We start from the raw sequence: 22,528 nt of genomic DNA on the forward strand, positions 1-22,528 counted from the left end.
ACCACGTCTATTATAAGTTTTATGGAAAAGAATGGAAAACCACTCATGGTTTTTAAGGGGTTCAAAAGATTACAGCTGGATTTCCCCACCTACCCAAGCATGGCTACACTTTATTTAAGATACATTAAAAATGCTGTTAGTGATACAATTTGCACCAGTTAGGTTTAGGGTTACCAGTGATCATGATGTACTGAAGTAGATTTAAATGTATTACAATGCATAGTCTAAGCATTCATTCTCACTGTGAAAACAGAAATGTTCTTTCCTTTTATTGCCTCAAGAACATAAATTATATTGGGTGGAGAATTGTTTTGATTGTGTTGCTTTTGCCAAAAAGCTTATAATATGTGGGAAGATGAAAACAACAGCAAAACTAGAAGGGAACAAAATAGCCAGAATTTAGCGTGCATTTTACACCAGGATTTTTTGCAGACAGAATATTTGATATCTAAGAGGCACATTGGCGACACCTTAACAAGAGTTAATAACATCCTCTGGTACAGTTATAAGGTGCTGTTGTCATGTAGGACAGCAGATTTGTCTTTTGCTCACTTTTCAGCTGTTGTAGTTGCATTTATCAAATTATGGCAACAGAGCTTTATTTAACTTTCAGTTCTGCTAAAGACAAAGGGCTCTTATCCGAAGGTCCATTTTAGTTTTTACTCAAACTTCATTCAGGTAAAACTCTCCAAAAACTGAAGAAAGGCTAAAGGATTTGGCCCCTTTGTCTTCAAGTGACAGTTTGTTCAATGTAACGATGACAGTTGAAAAGTGAGTTTAGGACAGATTCTGCAGCCCAACATGACATTAGCATGTATCATAAGATCATATGAACTGTTCTCAACATTTTCATATTTACTGATTTTATTTAAAAGCTTTCTGTATCTCTAGCCGTGAGCCACAAAAGTCATATGGCCAAACAACAAACACATCCAGAGGGTCTAAGGATGTGTTGTTTTCATACCCGTGTGCCAATAGCTGGACAGCTGTAGCTCAAAAAAGTGAGGAAGACGCTCCAAAATATACTTCTGAAACAGCAAAGTATATACCACTCCCTATCATCCCATCAAATCAGTACAAAAGTGCAACAAGAGCAGCAGATGTTCCAGAGTAGGAAGAGGCAGTGTTTACTCCAATGTTGTTTACACCCCACTGGGGACCCAAGACACTGCAGATTGCCTATACCATGGCAATCATCTCAGATGTGAAAGATTGCTATTATTTACAGTGGAGAGTCAGTGGCAGATGATATTACCAGCGGAAGATGTTAGACTGTCTGAGCGTATAAGACAGAGAAATAATGGGAATTCAGGTCAAAATCTAGAACAGATAATTTACAACAAATGAAGTTAATTGGTTGTGAATGTGAATGGCCATCACAGCTACAAATCACATCTCAAGTACTGATGTCATTGTGCAGGCCTGTCAGCTCTGCAAACATGCACTTACTGATGCTGTAGGGATTACGTATATGGTTACAGAATCAATCACAAAAATGATCAGAGTAAAATTAGTAAGGATCACATCCACGGTGGCTATCAAATCCATTTGGATATATTTATTATGGAGACAGTGTCCCTACATTCAGCAACATACACCTGAACAATGAATAGCACTCACCACAAATTACACAATTCCAACATATGCATCCCTGAGTAGACAGACAGCATCCTTCCCTTGTGACCAGTGGGACTGCTGAGGGGGAAAAGAGAAGGATTTGCCTCTTATTAATATATTAACTATATGCTTGACTTTTTAGAAATACTGATCAATTCAATCTATTTATATTATGAGGCTACATATATAAACAGGAATAACATTGGCTTTTACCACAGTGAATAGATTTCTCTTCCAAATATAAAGAAATTCTGCAAATTAATGAAATCAACAGAAGGTGTTTTTATTTGTTTTACTTCAGCATATTACACTGAGGGCTTGTCTACATGGTGCCACAGTGTGAACTAGAGCGGTGTGAATTGTAGAGTACTCCATCTTTCCTGTGTAGATGCTGCTATTATGCTCCAAAAAGTACTAAGTGCACACTGACATAGTCCTATTTAAAATCTTTTAGAGCAGGCCAGCAGGGTCTACATGGGGTAGAGCAAGCAGAACATTCAAGAGTCATTTAGAACTCACACCCCGTTAGTTTGCACTGTTGTGCTGTGCAAATCAATTCTTAGTGAGTGTTTGCAGAATCAGAACCTTAACCTTTTAAATTACTGAGGGCCTAATTCTGTGAGGATTTACACAAAGAAGTAAACTTTGGGCCTGATTAAAAGCCCGTTGATGTTAATGGAAAGGCTCCATTAGGTGCATGAGTACCCCAGTGGCTTCAGCGTTTTATCCTGGAACTTTCTGCTTCCAATTCCAGTTAAACCCCAGAAGATCAGAGGCATGCAAATAAAAAAAAACAACTGACAGTCAAATAAATTAATCCCTTAAAAAAAAGAAAGGGTTTAGGATCAGCAGTTTTGCAATTTTGGAAAACATTCTAATCCATTTTTATTTTAGCTGAACTCATTCACCCAGCCCTACCCTGAGAATATTTAAGTGCTGGATATTGGAAAAGATGTAACAACAAAATGTCTTCTATAGTGAATTATATGGAGTTACTGAATTTCCTGCCTGTTAGCGCTGCACACAACACCAAAATACTTAAACACACAAAGGGTGATGGTAAGCACTTACTCATGTGAGTAATTCCACTGGGTAAGTGCTCAACATTGTGCAAAAGGGTTGCACAATGAAACTGAAGATTTATTCTGCAGCATAAACCAAGTTTTGTTAAGGTTACTTCATACTGAAAAACCTATGAAGTCTTTCATAAGGCAAACAAACATTTTAGACTAGTTGAACCATTGCCCCCAACATAAATAAAAAAGCTTAATTGTGTTCATTTATTTTCAGAGACATACAGAGCAGTGTTTTTCCTGAGATTGATGTTAGCTTAGATAACTAAAGGCCTGAATGAAAAGGTTACTCTGCTTCCACAATGGGGAAACCAATGCAAGCAAAATAAAGTGCATCAAATGATAAACAATTTTTATGCCCAACAACTTCTGGACAACAACCCAAAAAAAAAAAAAAAGGAATTTATGAAAGAGCATATTGCTTTTGCTCTGCGATTTATGTTGAACAAAAACAACCAACCAACCATATCAGTTTCACATATGCTTCACCACATACAATAAACACTGATCACATACTCAGCACTGAGAGGAACACAAAATTAAAAAATTCCAAACCTCATCCTTAAAAATGTCAAAAACGGATTAGTTGTAAGGGGAAAAGAGAATTTTGAAGGCTCATGTTCGCCTGACCATTATCACTGTAGATGTATATAAGGTGGAAAGAACATAGCTTGAATCTCAGAACCCAAGTTTAGTTTTTGAGTCTGACAGTCAAAAATAATCTTTTTACTTGTAAACTGAACACATTTAACTTGTAAATCATCACCAGATGGCAAACGCAGAATCCTATCATGATGTTTTACCCAGTTATTTATCAGAACAGAACCACAGTTGAAGCTTGGATATAAAGACTGGAAAGAAGTTTCTTTACCCTTAGTTTATTATTTTATCCTTGGTCAAGCATGTAAGTGACCAGACTAATGAAAGTGAAGCACTGATCGTACTCACTGTAGTTAGCTAAAGAGAAAAATCCTGGTCCCAGTTTATTCAAAGACTATTTCCAATAACTTTAAAAGGACTAGAATTTGGGCCAGTAGTGCAGAGACATATTGTGCAAATTTCCCCACGCTTTGCCAATGTACTATATTTGGACTGAAGATGACATTTCAATGAAAAACTTGAAAAAAAGATATTTTTTCACATTTTATATTTCATTTCATGACCAGCTCTGCAATTTACTTTAGCTTTACACTACAGTACAGCTGGCTGTCCAAACCATGGGCTTTTCCTGCACAGAGATGTCCAGCTGTGCTGTATTTCGTGTTGATGACTTGTGCTGTGTACTAACATCCACCAGGCGCTCGAATGGAACACCAACTCATTTTCACTTGAAATCTAATTTGAACCTAAGCCTAAATAAAGTGAAAAACTAGGCCAGAGGTGTCCATAATGCAGCCCTAAGCTAAGGGCAGCACACTGAGTCCTAAATTAAGTCCTAGGCCACTCTCATAACTTTTGTTATCCCTTGACCTAACAGGCAAGAATTCTCACCATTTACTTTTAAAATGACCTAAGAAAGAGCCTTTGATATTCTTCATGGAGAATAGGACCTGAAGAGCAAAATACAGCAAATATAGAAAGTGTTAAGATTTCATTAGTCTCCATCATGGCATGATGTTGCTCTGCAACATATCCTTACAAACTAAAAGCCCTTTTTAGTGGAATGCTGAACTATAGCTTTATAAATTGCTAAGTAAATATTATGAACAGAAGTACCTGTTAGGACTTGATTTAGTCTTATATGGCCTAACAGAAGGGATTTTTCCCTCTGTATCTCTGGATTGTTTATCTTTTCTCAGGCTGCTTCTACAAACACAACATTGCAATGACATAACAAGTTCCAAAACTGGACTTGTGTTTATTTCTCATTGTGTGACCACCCACAATTTCAATCCATGGATTTGCCATAAATTGCAAGACACCGCCTGCGTCCCTAGCAGCCAACACGTTATGGGAGCTCTCATGGACCCATTTTAAATGGCAAAAATTAAGCAAGTTTGTAAGATTTTTGTAATGCTTCATCCAGTGAATAAGGATGTCAGTAGGGGATGTGGGGTGGGAAAGAAACCCTGATGATAGCAGAATGTCTAGAGATTAATCAAAGGGGAGATTAAGTGGATTTTTATTTTGGAAACTTCCCAGGAATCCAAAAATCAACCATAGTGAGTTATTCTCTTCCTTAATCTCCTTTCCACAAAAGAGCCTCTCTTTTTTCCTTTATTTGCTGCCAGTAGTTAGCGAGAAAGTTCAACTGTAGTTTTGCTGTCCTGCGTTAATCTAGGTTAAATTTTAACCATCCATATTTTTAGATGACAGTGATTGTATACTATGCACAAAGGTATGTATATATGTTATTTTGCACTCTTGAACATTTGAGCAATGCGCTACATCTAAATGTTCTCCACCAGAAAATACAAAAGAAGAGTGGAAGAACAGACTGCAGTCATACATAGGAATTGCCATGCTAGATCATACCCATGGTCCATCTAGTCCAGTATCCTGTCTTTAAGAATGCCAGTACCAGTTGCTTCAGAGGAAAGTGTAGCCCAACCCAAAATGAAACTCTTGACATATACCGTAGTGGGATAATCTGCCCTCCAAGAAAGTTTCCTCTGAACCCCCCAGAGCCAGATGCTGGCTTAAGCTCTGAAATATGAACGTTGATATCCCTTCCAAACCTTTTTTTCCTTATTTTAGTATTTTCTGTGCTCATCTACATATTTATTACTTACTCGGGCTGAACAGGCCAGATGGGATTTAAGAGTTTTTAAAGAGAGCTGGTTGAAATTTGGCTTTTTTTTTTTTTTTTTTTTTTAAGTAAAAAAAAAAGTTTGTGGGGATTTTGATAAAACATTTCAGGAAAAATTCAAGTTTTTTTATTCAGAATTGTAGGGAAAAAATCCCACCCCTTTAACTTCTCCCCCCCCCCCCCCAGCGCAATCCACTAGTAAAAGGGGGAAAACCAGAAAATTCAAAACACTTTTCGTAAGAAAATGAACATTTTGTGTCCTTTTGGAAAAACAAAAAATTCCTAAAAAAAAGTTATTAAAATTTTTGACCAAAAACTATTAATTGTTTTCTGAAATAGAAACAAGATACCGTATATGTTAATATATTCTGCAAAACTGATCATTCATTAAAGAGAAGGGATTGCTCTTTATATATTACAGTTTCCCTGCATTTCCTCATTTACTGGAACATGTAGGGTCTATTTTGGGCCTTAAAAATAATTAACGGTCATAATAATGTATAGCTTCAATGATACGAAGTATAATGTTTAAATATGCACTAACTCTCAAAATATGCATATCCTCATTTCATAAATGCATATAGCAATGCTTAAGAACACAAATTATTAAACCACCCGCTAAAGCTCATGTGTCGACTACCCTTAATTAGCACTTTCTTTTCTATTGCAGAAAATGGAACAAACCCATTGTGTGTGTCACTCAACTGACTTCAATAGGTGTATTCCAGGGATAAATCTGGCCCAGTTACTTTTATGAGTGATTTTAGGCCCTGGGGTTTGCTTAACTCCAAAGCAAATGATGTGGTGGGAATAATTCCCCATGACCTTCAATTTCTTTTACAGAGAAAGATGCAGTTGAATTACTGCTCATCCCAGGCTTACTTGATGTGAAAAGGTAGGGAAGAGAAATGTTAGGTTGAATTTAGCTGTGTCATGTGTAGTGCAAGTTACATGTCAGGGATCAGCTGGATTCCCTCTTGTAACTCCATGTAGTTTTAAGTGGGTATAATTTACATGCCAAAGGAAAGGAGGTGGGGATGGTATAAAAAGAAAACTAACTAGCAGCAGGGTACAACCTATAGCAGTCTACAACCACCTCAGCATGTAAGTTACACAAATGTACACTCATTTTCTAATCAATTAACACCTGCATGCATCTTCCAGGATGATTAAACCCCTAACTGGCAAGTTGCATCTCGACTTACATCATACCTGAACTGGGCCCAAAGATCAATGGGAGATACACATGCTTAACAGGCCAGCTCTGGATGGAAGGCAATCACACCAAATAAGGGTTCAAGATGGGGTTAGAACAGTGAAGTTAAAAATGAAAATAAACATTGAGAGATCTGGCTTTGGACAGACCTATTCCAAGCGCCTATCTTCGTGTAATTCTCTTGGCTTTTCAGTCAGTACTATTTCCATTCCAAAGCACAGGGAAATGCCAGACATTTGCTGACAAGTTTTGCAGTGGAAAAGAATAAAAATGAGTAAGGAATCTATTTTAAAAGAGCTTTGTTAGTACCAATGTTAGTACAGTCTGGATGAGTTGCCATCTTGTCAGGAATCCATTTGACATTAAATTCACTAAAGCATGAAAATTCAGTCAGAGTTCTTGGAGACTCTTTGTATTAAAATGGACAAACCACAAACGGTTCTAACTGAGTGTGAGAACAAGTTTGAGAATCTGACTGGAAAGAAAAGAACCACCCCTGGAGGGAGTGTTTGATTGGGGAGGAGGCAGTGGAAAGAGTAAGAGTGAAACTTTTCGAGAGTGATCTCTAATGTGAAGGTTCATTACAATGTTAATTGCAGAGGACATTCTCCGATTACTGTAGCACTCTCCTATGGACTACTTTAAAAATCTCAGCAGAAGGCACTCTTGCTACCATATGTCCTGATTCTTCTCTCAGTTGCACTGACAGAAATCAAATTCAAAATACACTTCCCCAGCACACAGACACACACAAGTCCCTTAGTTTTGGAAAGCTTGTACTTTGCACAAGCTAATTTAAATTTCTCTGATTCTAAAGCAAAAATGATGGTTTCGGTATAATGCCTGGTGCATTTTAGTCCATTTCAACAAAAACAAAACTACCCAATTTAGGCTTATTAGAAATTTCTGCTAAAAGAACAAGGAGACTGATTGTACTGCCAAATAGCTGATGTGGTCAATATTGACAATCTGTATATATAGGACTCTTCAGCCCTTCTCTATAGTACTGAGTGCTAGTCAGTTTTCAGTCTCACATACCATGTGTACACTGGACTAGAGCAACTGGAAAAACAGTTTTACTTTTTCACGAATCACTACTTATTTCTTTAAGGGAAATCTTCCCTTACACACTATCCAAAACTTTGCCACTAAAGTCATCTTCATCTCACTCTGCTCACACAACAATCCTTCTTCCTCACCCTTTGAGGCTTTTCACTGGGTTTTTTGTCTTTTTACTGCATCAAATTCATCCTCAAGATCCTATATAATCTTGCCCATACCTAAAGTTCTGATCTTGGCTCTCCCTATTCCACCTCTCTCTCCCTACTCTCTCCCAACTACCTTTTTGGCTTTATCCTGAGTGCTGTTGAAATCAATTGGATTTGAGAGTTCTTAATAGTTCTCAGAGTCAGGCCTTCCAATTTCAGCTTCTTGTTTCTATTATGATGTCACCAATGCCTGGAACTTTATCTTCTACTTCTTGTTAGCTAAGCACTCAATACCCCGCACCCCCCTTTAAACTCATTTCTTCGAGAAATCCTTCCCACCTTCTTGCCTTCACCTATATTCTCTTCAGAACCTCCCATAACTGAATCGTTGGTCCTATGTTTTGACTTTGGGTTGGTCTAATTTGTCTGAGAGGGTAAATTCTTCAAGGCCAGTACCACATATATGTAAAGACCAATATAAGGGTCTGATGGAAAGATTCTAATCGACTTCAGTGAGTGTTGGATCAGGTCCCAAATGAAGGAAAATTTGAAGTGTGTTGCTGATTACTGGTTCTTCTTCGAGTGCTTGCTCATGTCCATTCCACTATAGGTGTGTGCATGCCTCTGTGCACGGTTACCCAGAACTTTTTTCCTCTTAGCAGATCCTGTAGGGCTGGCTCTGGCGCCCCCTGGAGCCCTGCACACAACTCATCTTGAAGAACATCAGTTACTGGTAAGTAGCCTTGTTTTTCTTTTATTTTCTATTTAGCAGATTATTTTTCTGAGTAATGTGCGGAACCAATAAATTCAAAATCACCCATGTATCCACGTAGTTTGCGGCAAACTATAATTGCAGAGAGAATATTTTGTCACATGCTCTGTGGTGGTCTAGATCATCACACTAAACTAGCATTAGAAGGAAGGAAGACTGTTACAGCATGCATGCTCACCTCTAAAATACCCCTTGTTTCAGCACTGGTGTCACCATGCACACCCCCTGGTGGTGCAGTGTGGAGCATGAGGTGTGTCCCTACCTCAGTTTCCCCTTCTCAGCTATCAATAAGTTCAATGGGGCTTATGTATAGATAATGGTGTCCCTTAAGAGATCTCATTTATTTAATCAAAGGCCAAACAGACATGCAAGCAAGTTTTTACCTCCAGTGTCCTAGCTCATTTCCTGTTGTTGCAATATATTAAAACACAGTAACTGGACACATTAGCAGAGTCTGTCACAAATAGGCTGGGTGCCTGACACCGTCAGGCGCCAGCTATCCTGTGACCAACTAACTCAAACTTTTCTTCTTTCCCATGCAAAGAAAGAACTGATTTTTTTCAGTGAGTATGTAAAAAATAATATAGATCTGATACATAGCCCAGTGTAGCCAATCGGTCAATTCCATTGAATTCAATGGACTTTGGATGCAAGCCAGCATTAGAAATATGTTCTCTAACAAAAAAGAAATGTAATCAATTTGACCTTTTTACTTTCCTGAGCTCAAGTTAATCTTAATGATAATAACTAATAATAATAAATCCTCCTCCAAAAACATAAAACCTCCAATCCACGAATGTTCATTTTTTACAATAAAGCCATTTATCCCCATTAAAAAAGTTTCACTAACAAATAAAGCCCCGCCGAAGCAATAAACTTTATGAACAAGAAAGAAAAACTCAGTCCTCTGGAAAAAGAGAAATGTTTACATTGCAGAAGAGTTGCATGTCTATTACAGTAGCTTTAGCTGTTCTTATCAGGGCGAGACATAGCTGTCTTAATGGATGCTTCACGCTTGTCTGGGATTTTTCTTTTTCCTTTCCCTTTTCTTTCTGAAATTGAAGTTTGTTTCAGACCCTACAGCATATAAAGACTTTCAACACTGGGAAAGTTTTAAATATAATCTGCATTACTATATCCTCAAAACAGCCATACAGATTATTTTTATTAATCTGTAAAATAAAACCATTACTCCTGGGATGCCACTTTGTATTGTAAACTTTATGGATGGAGATTTTTTGTAATCACTCTTATTAAGCAGTTTATAATGGAAACACTAATGCATCCTTAGAATGGCTTTACTAGCAGCACTATAAATGTGTCTTACTTCAACTGGCTCATAGTACATAAAGGGAATAAAATGTATAGGCAGCATATTAGCACGAGAAATTCCCAAACACTCAGTCTGCTTTTGATTCTGAAAATGTTGGGACTTTCTAGAATATCTTCTACAGCAGTTTAAAAATAAATTATTTTGTTTCTATGTAGAGAGCTAGATGGGAATCAAGCCCCCTGATCCAAAAAGTCTGGGGATGTTTGGATCCAGATGTGATAAAATAGTCACAGCAAAGCATGTGCTATTAGTTTTTCATTTCAATTTCCTCGGCCCATCTGAATGTATGTTGGAGGAGGGCCAAATTCTCTCCTATACCATAGCTTCAGGTGGCACTCAGAGGACAATAAAGGTTGGGGAATACAAGGTGAAACCAGCTGATCCTGTGGATGTTGCCATCTTGGCTAATATTGGAGATTAAACTGCAGACCTCTGGGAGCTGAAAGCACAAGTCTCTGCAGCAGCTTGAGCTAGGATCCAGGCTCCCTAGCTAGAAACTGTAACATTCTTATTCTGTGGCTTGGGCACAGCGAGGGATCTGTAATACACACTGACCAGTTATTACAATTGCAGTGTATGATCATGGCTCTATATTTGCTTTTGGAAGACTTTTGTTATACATATACTACTGCATATGTTCCATATGAAATATGAATAGCTGATTGCTAAGCACTGATGTCAGACTCAAGATATCCTTAACTGGTCTAGGGACTGTCCCAATAAGAAGACATCTGGTCACCCTAAACTGGTCAATATCATTACTATTACCGACACTTTTAAATAGTAAGGTGAAAATCTCTAATATTATATATGTTGCTTAATAGGCATTTTTCAATAGGAATGATTTCTTATATCCCATAAATATTGAGGGTATAGTTATGACATGTCAGCAGTGCAAGAGAGGTCTTACTTTATATTCTTTCAGAAGAGAAGCTGAATTTACCATTCATTGCTCTAGCACAGTGGTTCCCAACCTTTTTGGCTCGAGGGCCACAAATATCATTTTTACAACCTTGAAGGACCACTAATCTACCAACTCATAAAAAATGTATTGACGTATACACCATTAAGGATTACAAATCACTACATATTTAAAGTAAACATTTGATTCTACTGTGCTCATTTTTTACATTCACTATTTTGCACCTACAAATTACTCACAGTATGTCATACACACTCAGACAAAGAACTAGTGTAGACGAGTGATTGTCACTACACACTGAAGCACATGGGCTGGCAGCAAAGTCACGGTGGGGGGTCTGCTAAATGCAGGCCAAACCAGAAGGCACTGATTTTTAGAGACCTGCCCCTTTCCTCAAGTATGGTGGGTCATGGTTGCTCCGCCAGTAGCTTCCCCCCCATCCCCACTGCAGCCAGACGGAAGGAGTTCAGTGAGGAGACTGCCTCTTCGCTGATCTCCCATCCTCCTAGATGCATCAGGGAAACCACACGTGTCCTGTAGCCCCGTGTGCTCCACTTGGGTCCCGAGGCAGTGACTCCCTTCTGCAGCCACAGGGATGGGAGATCAGTGCTCCCCTCCCTCTGGCTCCAGCAGGAACCCCAGTGCCTAGGAACCCAGGCAGATCGCTTTGCCGTGCTCCCTGCTGGAGCCAAGGGAGGGGAGCACTAATCTCCCATCCTGCTGGGTGCAGCAAGGAGCTTGCACCGGTCTTGTAGCCACACAACAACATGCTCAGCCTGGGTCCTTAGGCAGCAGCTCTCTTCTGCAGCCAGCGGGAAGGGAACGGGGGACCACTTTGAAAGACCCCGCAGGCCACTTTTGGCCCCCGGGCCACAGGTTGGGAACCACTGCATAGCAATTCATAGCAACTATTAACATTCTTCAGTTTCTTTATAGCTTTTCATAAACACATTCCTTCCTCATTCCCTATTTTATAAAATATTAAAATACACTAACTGAACACATCAAAAGTTGTGTCCACTGAAGTCTCAATAATACAGATAGAAAGGATTTAGCAGTTTATCTAGTTCAGTGCTGGATTGTTTTCCACAGGACTGTTGTTGAGAGCTTTGTCCATTTTCTTCCATCACTTCCTGAAATTGAAAAGAAGTGCTCACGACACTTTCATAGTGCCCTTTTTATACTTTAAATACTCAGAACTTACATGCTGGAATTTTGGATGACCTTGCAAAGTTTAGGCATCCAACCTACTTTTCTTCTCTTTCTTTCAATAAACTGCATTCTAAAATCCTGACAATTTTTAACCACTATAACTATGCAATCAAGTTAAGAATATGTCTCATGGGTTCATGGTAGAACTTGGACCGCTTGAAAAGCCCTCCCGGAAACCAAACTACTTTTAAAAAAAATTACAATGTCAGGTTACTGTTCACTTACAGGATGCTCTCTACTGTTTCATAATGCTTCAGAAGTCATGTTGTCTCCTCACACAAATACAACTTTTGCCAATCAACCCATTTCCATTAACATCATGAATAAACAGTGAATGTGTAGTTTATGGACATTTCTGATATTTTGTCCACATTTATTCTAAAGTTTTTGCAAATGAAAGTGTTTTTTTCCTCTCTATCAGTGAAACCACTCCTGTATCTCACAAAAAAAAACCAACAGCCCATATTTGAATGAAGCCCAAAGAACACAAATACCACAAATAGACAGCTGATTTTTAAAACTTATCTCACACTGCAAACTGAGTGAATCGCTGAGTGAAAAGTTGCTTGGCTAGGGATATTATGAATTGGGTTTTTTTTCTGTTTCAGTTCATGTGAGAGTTGCTTTGAGTTTTGGGGTCAAATGAACCTGAATAATTCTGAGCAAAAGAAAGTCAAAACCATGATGTTTCACATGGATTCCATCAAAAAAAAAAAATCATAATCCAAGAATCTGTTTCCTGCTGCCTCAAGAAATGTTTAACATCTTGAGAAGAGGATTTACACCAACACATACACACACGCATGTGCATACACATACACTACAGCAGTGGCTCTCAACCTTTCCAGACTACTGTACCCCTTTCAGGAGTCCGATTTGTCTTGCGTACCCCAAGTTCCATTTCACTTAAACTACTTGCTTACAAAATCGGACATAAAAATACAAAAGTGTCACTGCACTCTATTTCTGAAAAGTTGCTTACTTTTTCACTTTTACCATATAATTATAAAATAAATCAATCGGAATATAAATGTTATACTTACATTTCAATGTATAGTATATTGATTCATATAAACCATTCACTGTCTGTATGAAATTTTAGTTTGAATTGACCTGCTAGTGCTTTTTATGTAAAATTAGGCAAATATCTAGATAAGCTGATGTCCCCTCTAGAAGACTCTGCATACCGCCAGAGAACCAGTGTCCTACAGTGTCATTAGGGACTGCCATACAGAGCTGGTTGGGGATTTTCAGACAAAGCTATTTTTCATCTAAATGTTTCATGGAACTGTGCCAATTTCAATTACATGTTAATCAGGAACGGTTTCTTAAGTCCAAGATGGAAATTCTGGTTAAAACTTCCTATTTCTCCTGGAAAAACCCTCTGGAGAGCAAGCATCTTCCTTCTTTCCTGATTCACCAGCAGTAGGTTGTTAAAATCTGTTAAAAACCTTGTTAAAATTTGGAGCGGGCTGCACATTGCATTGGAGAAGATTTCCAGGTTGATTTTGGTGTGAGGGAACACATATCAGGCAGCTGGCAAGCCAACCTTCGCCTGAAAAAAACTCAGGGGAGAGTCAGTAATTTACAGCAAAGACCTGAGAACTTAGACCCTGATTCACTAGACTCTGGCATGAATTCAAGCAATTTTTATGTGGTTTCATCATTTTCAACACCTAGAGTGTGAAATCACTGGAGAGACTGAGTGCCTGACTAGGGATATGAACCTTGGACCGTCAGATTGAAAGGCTGATGCTCTATGGACTGAGTTAGCCAGACACCATAAAAGCCTGACCCCACATTGCTCTGAGGGTACCCCTTGAAAAGAGGGTAACATCAGGGACCAGAGGCCTCAAACCTTGGTCCACCAGCTCTCAAGAGCTAGACAGTTCCAACCTGCCACCAACTAACCATTTTTTAAATGGGGGTGGCAGTGCTAGCAGAGGATGGTTTGGTTATCAAAGGCAGGCACAGTTCTACCCACATCCACACCTTTCCCCACTGTGTGTGTGTTCTAATGAGCTATAGACTGTTTTATAATAATATCATTTCAGCTACTGGCCTGTCCAGGATGAATGCAATGCACTGCACAACAGCCAACGGCAGTTTTACTTTGCTTTGTCCCATATTTAATCATTCCTTTAACTGCAGCTCACAGGAATATTCCGAGTGAAGACTGCATACCTGCAGACCTTACCCAAGCAGAACAACTCCCACTGACTTCAGTTACGTTAATCGATATCATGCTGTGAGATTGTCCTTTAGTGAGGTTTACACTTCCTAGTGTTATTGTTCTTCTGCACTTTACTGCTGTCTGACGCACCTTTGCGCTCATTTCAATTGACTGATTTGTCAGTGGTGAGTGATGTATGGCAGCAGCAGCTAATGGTTATGAGCTAAGCTTGATAGGGCTTGTTTGTTTTGAACACTGGTAAACAGCTGTCAGAAGCTCTCATCCACATGTATTAGAATGATGTATGGAAGTCCTTGTATACTGAAAGGAGAAAACATTCCATTTCTGAGTTTAAAAACCAAAAATGTTTAGTTAAGCAATTGTATTTATCTACACTTTCCAAAGCATCACATTACACATTTCTCTCTTGAATGTTCTAAACTCTTATATCACCTACATTTACAAGCCAGAACAATATTTAGGAGAAGTACAAGTATAGAAAAATGGAATGTATTTTAATTTTTAGACAGAGATATTTTACATTTTATGTATGTACGCATGCATGTGTGTACATACACGTACTATAGTCAGGGCTGGTAACACTGTTATTAAGGCTCTCTGACACTTTCCATTATAAAAGTCTCTGTTTACAGCTGCTTATAACGGCACAATTTCAACTTTGTTGGTTGAAATTTTCCAAGCTAGCTGTCTGTCTCAGGTTGAATTGTCTTAGAAAATTTCAGCCAAAACAATTCACCCATTTGAGACTAAGGCTAGGGAAAATATATTGTTTCGTCAATGTTAAATAAGTCGGGTGATGTTTTCTTTGTGAAGCTCTAGCACCCCCATTCTTTGGAGCAGAGATTTGAAATTTGGCAGAGAGTGGCCTTTGTATCAGGGATATACATGCCTTTTTCTCTTCCTGTGAAAATCTGCCCAAATTATAAAACTTTGAACACTTGCAGTTTGCACTTGCTCAGTAGAAGCTTGCTAGACCTTCACAGCTAAAATCTAGAAAGATGCTGCTGCCCAGAGGAGGACTTGTTCTGCAATTACGGTCTGGGCATCTGTCTCTCGTATTTTCAATGACCCTCATCTCCACTGCCTTGCTAGTTTCAGGCAGCATGGAGGAGGAAACTGCCTAATTCAGATGAAGAGGGGACAAGATACATACCAGGAATTATGGGCAATAGAGTGGGACAAGGAGTCTGGTGAGTGGGGCCTGTGACTGGAGGCTGGTAGGATTGTGAGAAAATGGGATTGGCTGTTCAACAATACTGGGGGATAGGGAGAGGCAGAGAAGAGAGTAGGACTGGTTGGGTAACAAGACTGGGAGGCAGGAAGGGAAATGAGGGAGGGACTGGAACCAGCTGGTGGGATGGGAGAGGCTAAAACTGGGGGAGGAGTTGGGGGAGGAGACTGGGACTGGCTGGGCCAGAAGACTGGGACTGGAGACCAGTGGGGTGTGGTGAAGGATTTTGAGGGAGGGGAGACAAATCTAGTGAGAAGCCATAGTATAGAGGAAGAGTTAGCACTGGCTGGGCAAAGATACTGTGACAAGGAGCCAGGGAGAAGTTGGGGAGAAAGACAGATTAGAGGAGGAGCCTGGAGAAGGAAATTGGGACTGGAAGCCAGGGGGGATGGGGACATTGGTGGGCAGTGGTGGTGACTGGAGGCTAGGGATGGGGAGACAGATCAGATGAGGAACTGGGAAGAAGAAGGTGTAACTGGGACTCGCTGGGCAATGAGACTGGGATGAGACACCTGAAGAGTGGAGACTGGGACTGCCTAGGTGAGGAGCATGGAAATGGCCCAGGGAGTCAGAGATAGGGAAGAAACAGAACTGGGACCACAACAGATTGGAAGGGAAGAATAGAAGGGGTTAATTCTGAGGGAAGGTCAGAAGGGTCTATGCCCATTAAAGGGCACTTTTCTTCCAGAGCCAGGAATGGAACCCAAGCTTCCTTAAGTCTCACCATTCCTCTGTTGTCAGCAAATCGCTGTGAAATTCAGTGGAAAAATGTGTGTCTCATCCCCATATAGTGCTAGTCCACACAGAGGAGGACAACCTATTATTGCTGTCAGGTACTTTGTCAGCACTTTGTGCTGTCAGTTCAAGGGCAGGGGTCTGTGCTGGGATTATGCTGGGCCCGATTTGTGATTAAGTTCCACACCGTGGCTCATGCAGAAACACTGTTGTGCCCAACGAGGATTATTTAACCTCGCTAAAAGATAATCTTGCAGCATAACGTCCATGCAATGATTTGATGAAGGGGAGAATTCCCACCTGCCTAAGGTTTACAGTGTGGTGCTGGATACATTTATTCTAGAAGTATTAATCAAGAAAACAGAAACTGCAGACAACGTAAACCTGGCTCTGTATGTTCATGTAGCTCTTCTCCAAGGCAAGTGAAATCAAATTTCCTGACGCCATCCAGTCAGTCACATTCTGGTTCTTATCAAACAATATAGGGCTTTCCTTCCCCCTGCCTTCCTTCCAGTCCTGTTTAAGTGAATCATCCACTAATCTTGATAAGATTCAACTTTCTGCCAGCATCAAAATGAATTTCCACTGACTAGTGCAGCTTTATACATTTCATGGAGGGAATCTAACTTACTTAACAAAAGGATATTCCAAACCTCCTTTGAGTAATAGCCAAAGGAATGACCAGAAAGGACAACAATGGAATAGCACAGTGTCCCCAGTTAGCAGGATCATGTATAGTTGAGATCCATTGTTAAGGGGTGTGGGAGTAGGGAATTATCTAAAACAGAATGGGTAGAAGATCTGGAATTTGATCTCCTTGATGACATCAATTTTTTTTATGAGAATAGCAGGCAAAGAGGGCTGGGTCATGAAGACTGCAGCCTTCTGCAAACCCAAAGATTGAGGAAGGGACGAGGAATTAATTAGAATAAATATACTAAGCAGAAATAGAGGAGACAGGAATAGAAAACATTTGAATTATCCTAATAAAATAAATATGAGTTTAATGGTAACAAAAAGAGATACCAAGTCTTATGAAGACTCTTCAACCTAAAGACTCTTCATCTTAATAACTTGTTTCAACTCATTACTGAAAATAAGCACACATTACTAAACCATTTATTGCCCAGATAAAAAAATGTTTTCTCTGTATCTCCCAGATATCACAATTGGCAGTACATTATTTTGCCTGTTTTTTTTTTTTTTTTTTTTTTAACTGGCAGCAAATTATACTGCAGCAGTGGTGTAACAGGGTACAAAATAGCAGGCTGAAATATGCTAGAAGATTCCATTTTCCATAAATTATAGTTATAAAAAAATCCCTATATTAGAATTACATTATTCAGCTAAAAATATGCAGCATATTATTTTAAATCCATGTCCTGTGTTGTTTCTAGTGTTAGCAATTTTCCCAGTGATCCCTAAACTTCTCCACCTCCCCCCAGTCACTGCACCCCAACTGGGACATTTACATTTAGGGCCAAACTGGCATTCTCCATAGGGGAGGATACAAAATCCCCTCCATATTGCCACTCCCTCATACAACCAAAGTTTACCAGGCATGCAAGGGTTAAAAACATGCTTCCCATGGAAGGGAATGGCAGTAGACATGCCAGGGAGCTCCAGAAATTCTATACCATTGAACCTTTATTTTATAAGCATATAAGATATACGTCAAAAATGAAAGCACAACCTGTTTGGCAAAACATTAATACGGATTGTTAAGATTAATAAATTCAGAAGTCAAATGTTCATGGCCAAAATAATTAGAAGGGACAAGTAATTTTGGGTGCCCAAGTTTAAATGGCTTAAAAGGACCTGATTTCCTGAAAATACTGAGTAGCTACCCTCTGAAAAATCAGGCCCCTTTAAATTGTCTCAGTCTGGACACACACAATCACTAGTCTTTTTTGAAAATTTGATCTTTATAAAGTGACAGCAGACTGGTATGTAATGGATGATGTAACATTTTGGACTTCATTTTTTTCTATTTCTTTACATTAATGATAGAAGTTCCTACGGAGGACTGTTCATGCAAAATTTGATGTTTCAACACCTAAATGTTTTATTGATTGATAAGTGAGTGGAAGTATAGAGCACTGTCTGCCCAAAAGTCCAAATAAATAGCCATATAACATTTGTGGCCAGGAGAAGGCTATATGACACATCTACATTCATTCACCTGATTATAAAATCTTTGCACACTGTAATGTGTTTTCTTAGTAGCCAACCCTTTTTGCTCATGTTTATGACAGCAAATTCTACTGGTTCCATTCCACATGTCCGTTACATTCAGCCTTTTTTCCAAACTTCCTTCATGTCTATTCCTTTCCTGTTTTTCATTTGTACACTCTAGTTTTTCAGCTTGATTCCTGACAACCATCACTATTAAAGCCATATATTTAGGAGTGACATCACCTCTGGTCACAGTCTACTTGCAGGGACAGTACAGGATTTGTTGAGATTAACACCAGAGAAAAGAGCATCCATACTGTCCGGTGAAGAGCATAGCATACATAGGTATGTGCTTATGTATGCATGGTGCTACTGGTCCATCTCTGCCCTGATACTGTTTCATGGAGTCACAGCCATGATGTTAAGGTTTCCATTCCATTTTTAAGTCCTATTTTAACTCTTCCTGATTTTCCCAGAAAGACATCTCTTGGCAAGGTAACTCATGCTTAATCTCAGGCCAGAAATTACTTGGGAGAAAGTCTGAAGCTACAAAGCCAAGTCATTTAAGTCATAGGGCTTTGAAAAATTAGCATGTTTCTGACTCTTCAGTGGTTAATGCATTAGCAACTTTTTAGCAAAGTTTGATAAAAGCAATTATAATTATTATACTTTTACTTCTGAATCATACATTGATGTGAATTTAGCATCATTACAAACCCAGGGTTTACCACTCCAGAGTACTTGAGTCCCATTCTGATTATTAGAGTACTGAGGGTCATGTTCCATCTTGATTTATACCCTGTACAGCCCTATTGATTTTAGTGGGGTTGCATACATGGAACAGCACAGCACAGAATTTGGCCTGGAGTATTTAATAATGTGCACTGCATAGGTAAGTACATGTAATTTAAATGTCTGCATACTTAAATAATGAAACTATAAATAGCAAAAAGGTAGAGATATTTCAGTGATAAGCAAGAGGAGTTGAAACATTCAAAAACACTAACACAGTAAGTTTAAAAACACTCCACCACACTCATGAAGTCAGAACAGACTATTTCAGCTTTATCGCTGTAATTAAATATGCCTATTATTATACCAGGCTTGAGACTGAATTGTTATAGCAGTACCTTGTCTTTCATGATCGAACTGAATCCTCTTAATCCAGATGCTTCAGTAAATGGTCTTATTCCCTGTTAAGAGGAATTCACAATTAACATTTTGCACTGTTTTAATAGGAGAGTCATGTGAATGGATAGATTAAATGGAATTGGCAGTGTTTACACTGGGAACAGCCAGCTGTCTGCTCAACATCAATGGAGCGCACAAAATTGTCTTTCCAATCATGTGTCTCCATCTTTGGGATTACCTGAGTCTACACTCTGGCCCACCTCTCATCTTATTTATTTGCCTTATGGTAGTGCCTAGAGGCAATAGCCCCAAAGTACTAGAATATAAAACTTATAACAAACAATCTCTGTCTCCAAAAGCTTGCAATTTAAGTGTAAGAGTATAGACCACAGAGGCATAAAACAGACAAGCAGGGGGAGCACAAGGAAACAATGAAATTACACTGATAATGTGAAAAGCAAGCGGTCACAGGGCACCTGCTGTTTAACCATCATCAAGTTTATTATCGGCTTCATAGTAGGGAATGAATTATAAATATTCTTCATTTACTCCAGAACTGTGTACAGCAAAAATCATTAGAAAATTTGCTTGTCGGATTACTGCTTACATCAGATTCACTCACCAGAAATTATTTTTATTTTGTCCTATCATTAGGCTTTCCAGGAGAGAATAGTACAAAAGGGGTAAAAATGCACACGAGGCCTAATTCTCCATTGTCCTGCAACTTGCAGAGTTATTTGCATCAGTGCAAAGTGGAGATAAAACACTGCCTTTTTGATTTGCCATTTTATACTCACTTTACATTGAAATTTATGGCTACATGAGTCACATGGAAGTAGAGAAGCAGGCAGCTGGAATTTAACAGAGTCCTGTTTTTCTGGCAGCCATGAGAATTTGGTTGCAAGTCAGTCACTGCTTTTATAACTGAACAACTCTTCTTCAGGATGTTGGTTTCTAGAATGGCTTTGGGGGCCAGTATTTTAAGAGAAATCAAATCTCTGGGAACAAAAGATATTCTGTTCCCTTCCATTATTCAAAGAAAGAAGTTCTCCAGGCTTCATTTTTATAGTATCCCAATTATGCGGAAGTTAAAGTCCTTTGCCTTGCTCACCATACCAGCCATTTTTCTCATGAGTGACTTCTTATCCCTTATCAGCTGCCTGATGATTTTGTCAGAGTTGCTGTGTATATTATTCAGTCCCAAGACTCTGACACAGAATTTTTGCAGCTGTATGGAAAGTATTTCATTTTTCTCATTACTATTATGGAGAAGAAAATATTCTTCAGGCTTGCTCAACCCTATAAGGTTTGGGCTTCAGATAGACTCTCCTGCTTGGGTAGCAGTTTGCAGGAAAATATTTTGTAAGATTTGCTTTTACAAAATTTGTTTGACAAACTTGGGAAAGGGGGTACTACTAATCAAAATTACAGAATATCTTGCTGCTCTTTGCAAACAACAGAGGCTGGTACACAGATTCTACATAGACATTGCTGTGCTTTCCAATAATGTGTGTGTTTATACACACAGAGAATTAATCTCTAACACGGCCAGAAAATGAGAACTAAATATTTTTCAAAATTAGTATTGATAGAGTAATTTAAAACAGTTACTTCTCTCTTAAAAGGTAAACATTAGGCTATTAAAACTTTCACATAATGTTGATGCTCATCATTGTGGCCAGCCAAACGGAATATAGAGGAGACAGATCACTTCTCGTTTCATCCTGGCTTCCCAGCTACCTTCCCCTTCTAAACTTTGTGTTCAGCCTCCTCATGAAAATTTTACATTTTGAAGGGCTCTCTTTTGGGGGGAAGGGGAGGGAGGGCTAGGTACTCCTCCCCTATGTGGACGTGACAATCCAGATTTCCCAGACTATTCATCTTATATGAATCTTAAATCACCCATGTATATAAATATTTTCCATGCTGCACAAAGTATTCACATATTAGATTTGTCATTCATTTTCTGAATTTGGTGGCTGCTTCGTACCCGGATTTTATGCATGGAATCCCTGTTATTTTTAACATTGGGAGCTAGAATGAGGTAGTTTTATCCTTTAGAAAAAATTACATTGAGATGGCTATTGAAAGGAACCTGTAGATGGGATTTACATCATTACTTGACTTTATTGATTTAAAAGGTAAGTAAACATGAAGCTGGAAGCCTGTTTTGTCTGCTACTACCAGACGTAGTACAAATACATTTTAAAGTTATAAATACAGCAGAAATACTATTGAGTAGTTCCCAAAGAAAGGAAAATTTACTTTGGCTTTAAAGCAAACCCTACAATAAATGGCTTCAGACATTCTCTCTTCACGTATTGGCTTTTGCAGAACGTAAGCACCAGATCAGACTCAGCAGCAGAAGGCAAAGTCGCATTATTTATCTGTAGCTACAGAAACTATCGTTATCCATAAAACTGTACCAAAGCATCCAAATCACAATAAATAATCATTTAGTTGCCCTTCCCTGTCCACCTCTCAGTCTGAGAGGCTAAAAACTTTTTCTTGCAGCTGACATACAGAATACAGCTACTTTCATTCCTGATAATGATTCATCTTCTACCAAGTTTTCAAAAGGAAGAAATGTACTGCAGTGGAATTAAAGATTACCAGCCCAAGTGAAAAACTCATCATCAGGATAGAAATACTGCACTCCATGACTTTCTCAGGCTGGAGCAGAGACATTGGATGCTTTCAAAGCTGGACCCATCTTCCTCAACAAATCCTTTATAGCTTTTTGAGGCACTGTGATAAGAACTGATGGTCTGCTTGTAATGTGTGTGCTCTTAATCCCACAGGTGATATTCAAGGCCTCAGACACGTATACTGCAAAAGAAGCTGAATTCAGGAGAAATAGCATTGACAAATTAGCGCTTGTCTGAGATGACAGGTACACAAAGGAGAAATTTGAGACTACAATTATTTTCTCATATTGGACAAGTTCATTCACTGGCAAA

The 22,528-nt window shown here is 38.9% G+C and overlaps 1 long non-coding RNA gene across 1 annotated transcript in view; it reads right to left on the bottom strand.

The window, feature by feature from the left end:
• Positions 1-1,543: 1,543 nt before the first annotated feature.
• Positions 1,544-22,528, bottom strand: part of LOC137154130 (uncharacterized) — an 87,492-nt gene continuing 66,507 nt past the window's right edge. The window contains exons 2-3 of the long non-coding RNA XR_010920092.1: positions 19,568-19,630; positions 1,544-1,695 (exon numbers count right to left, since the gene is read on the bottom strand). This is a non-coding gene — a long non-coding RNA (uncharacterized lncRNA). The remainder of the gene's footprint in view (positions 1,696-19,567; positions 19,631-22,528) is intronic.

This window comes from Emydura macquarii, unplaced genomic scaffold (assembly GCF_026122565.2).
Source record: "Emydura macquarii macquarii isolate MOO-44397 ecotype Brisbane River unplaced genomic scaffold, CSIRO-AGI_Emac_v2 contig_1253, whole genome shotgun sequence".
NCBI classification, from domain to species: Eukaryota; Metazoa; Chordata; order Testudines; family Chelidae; genus Emydura; species Emydura macquarii.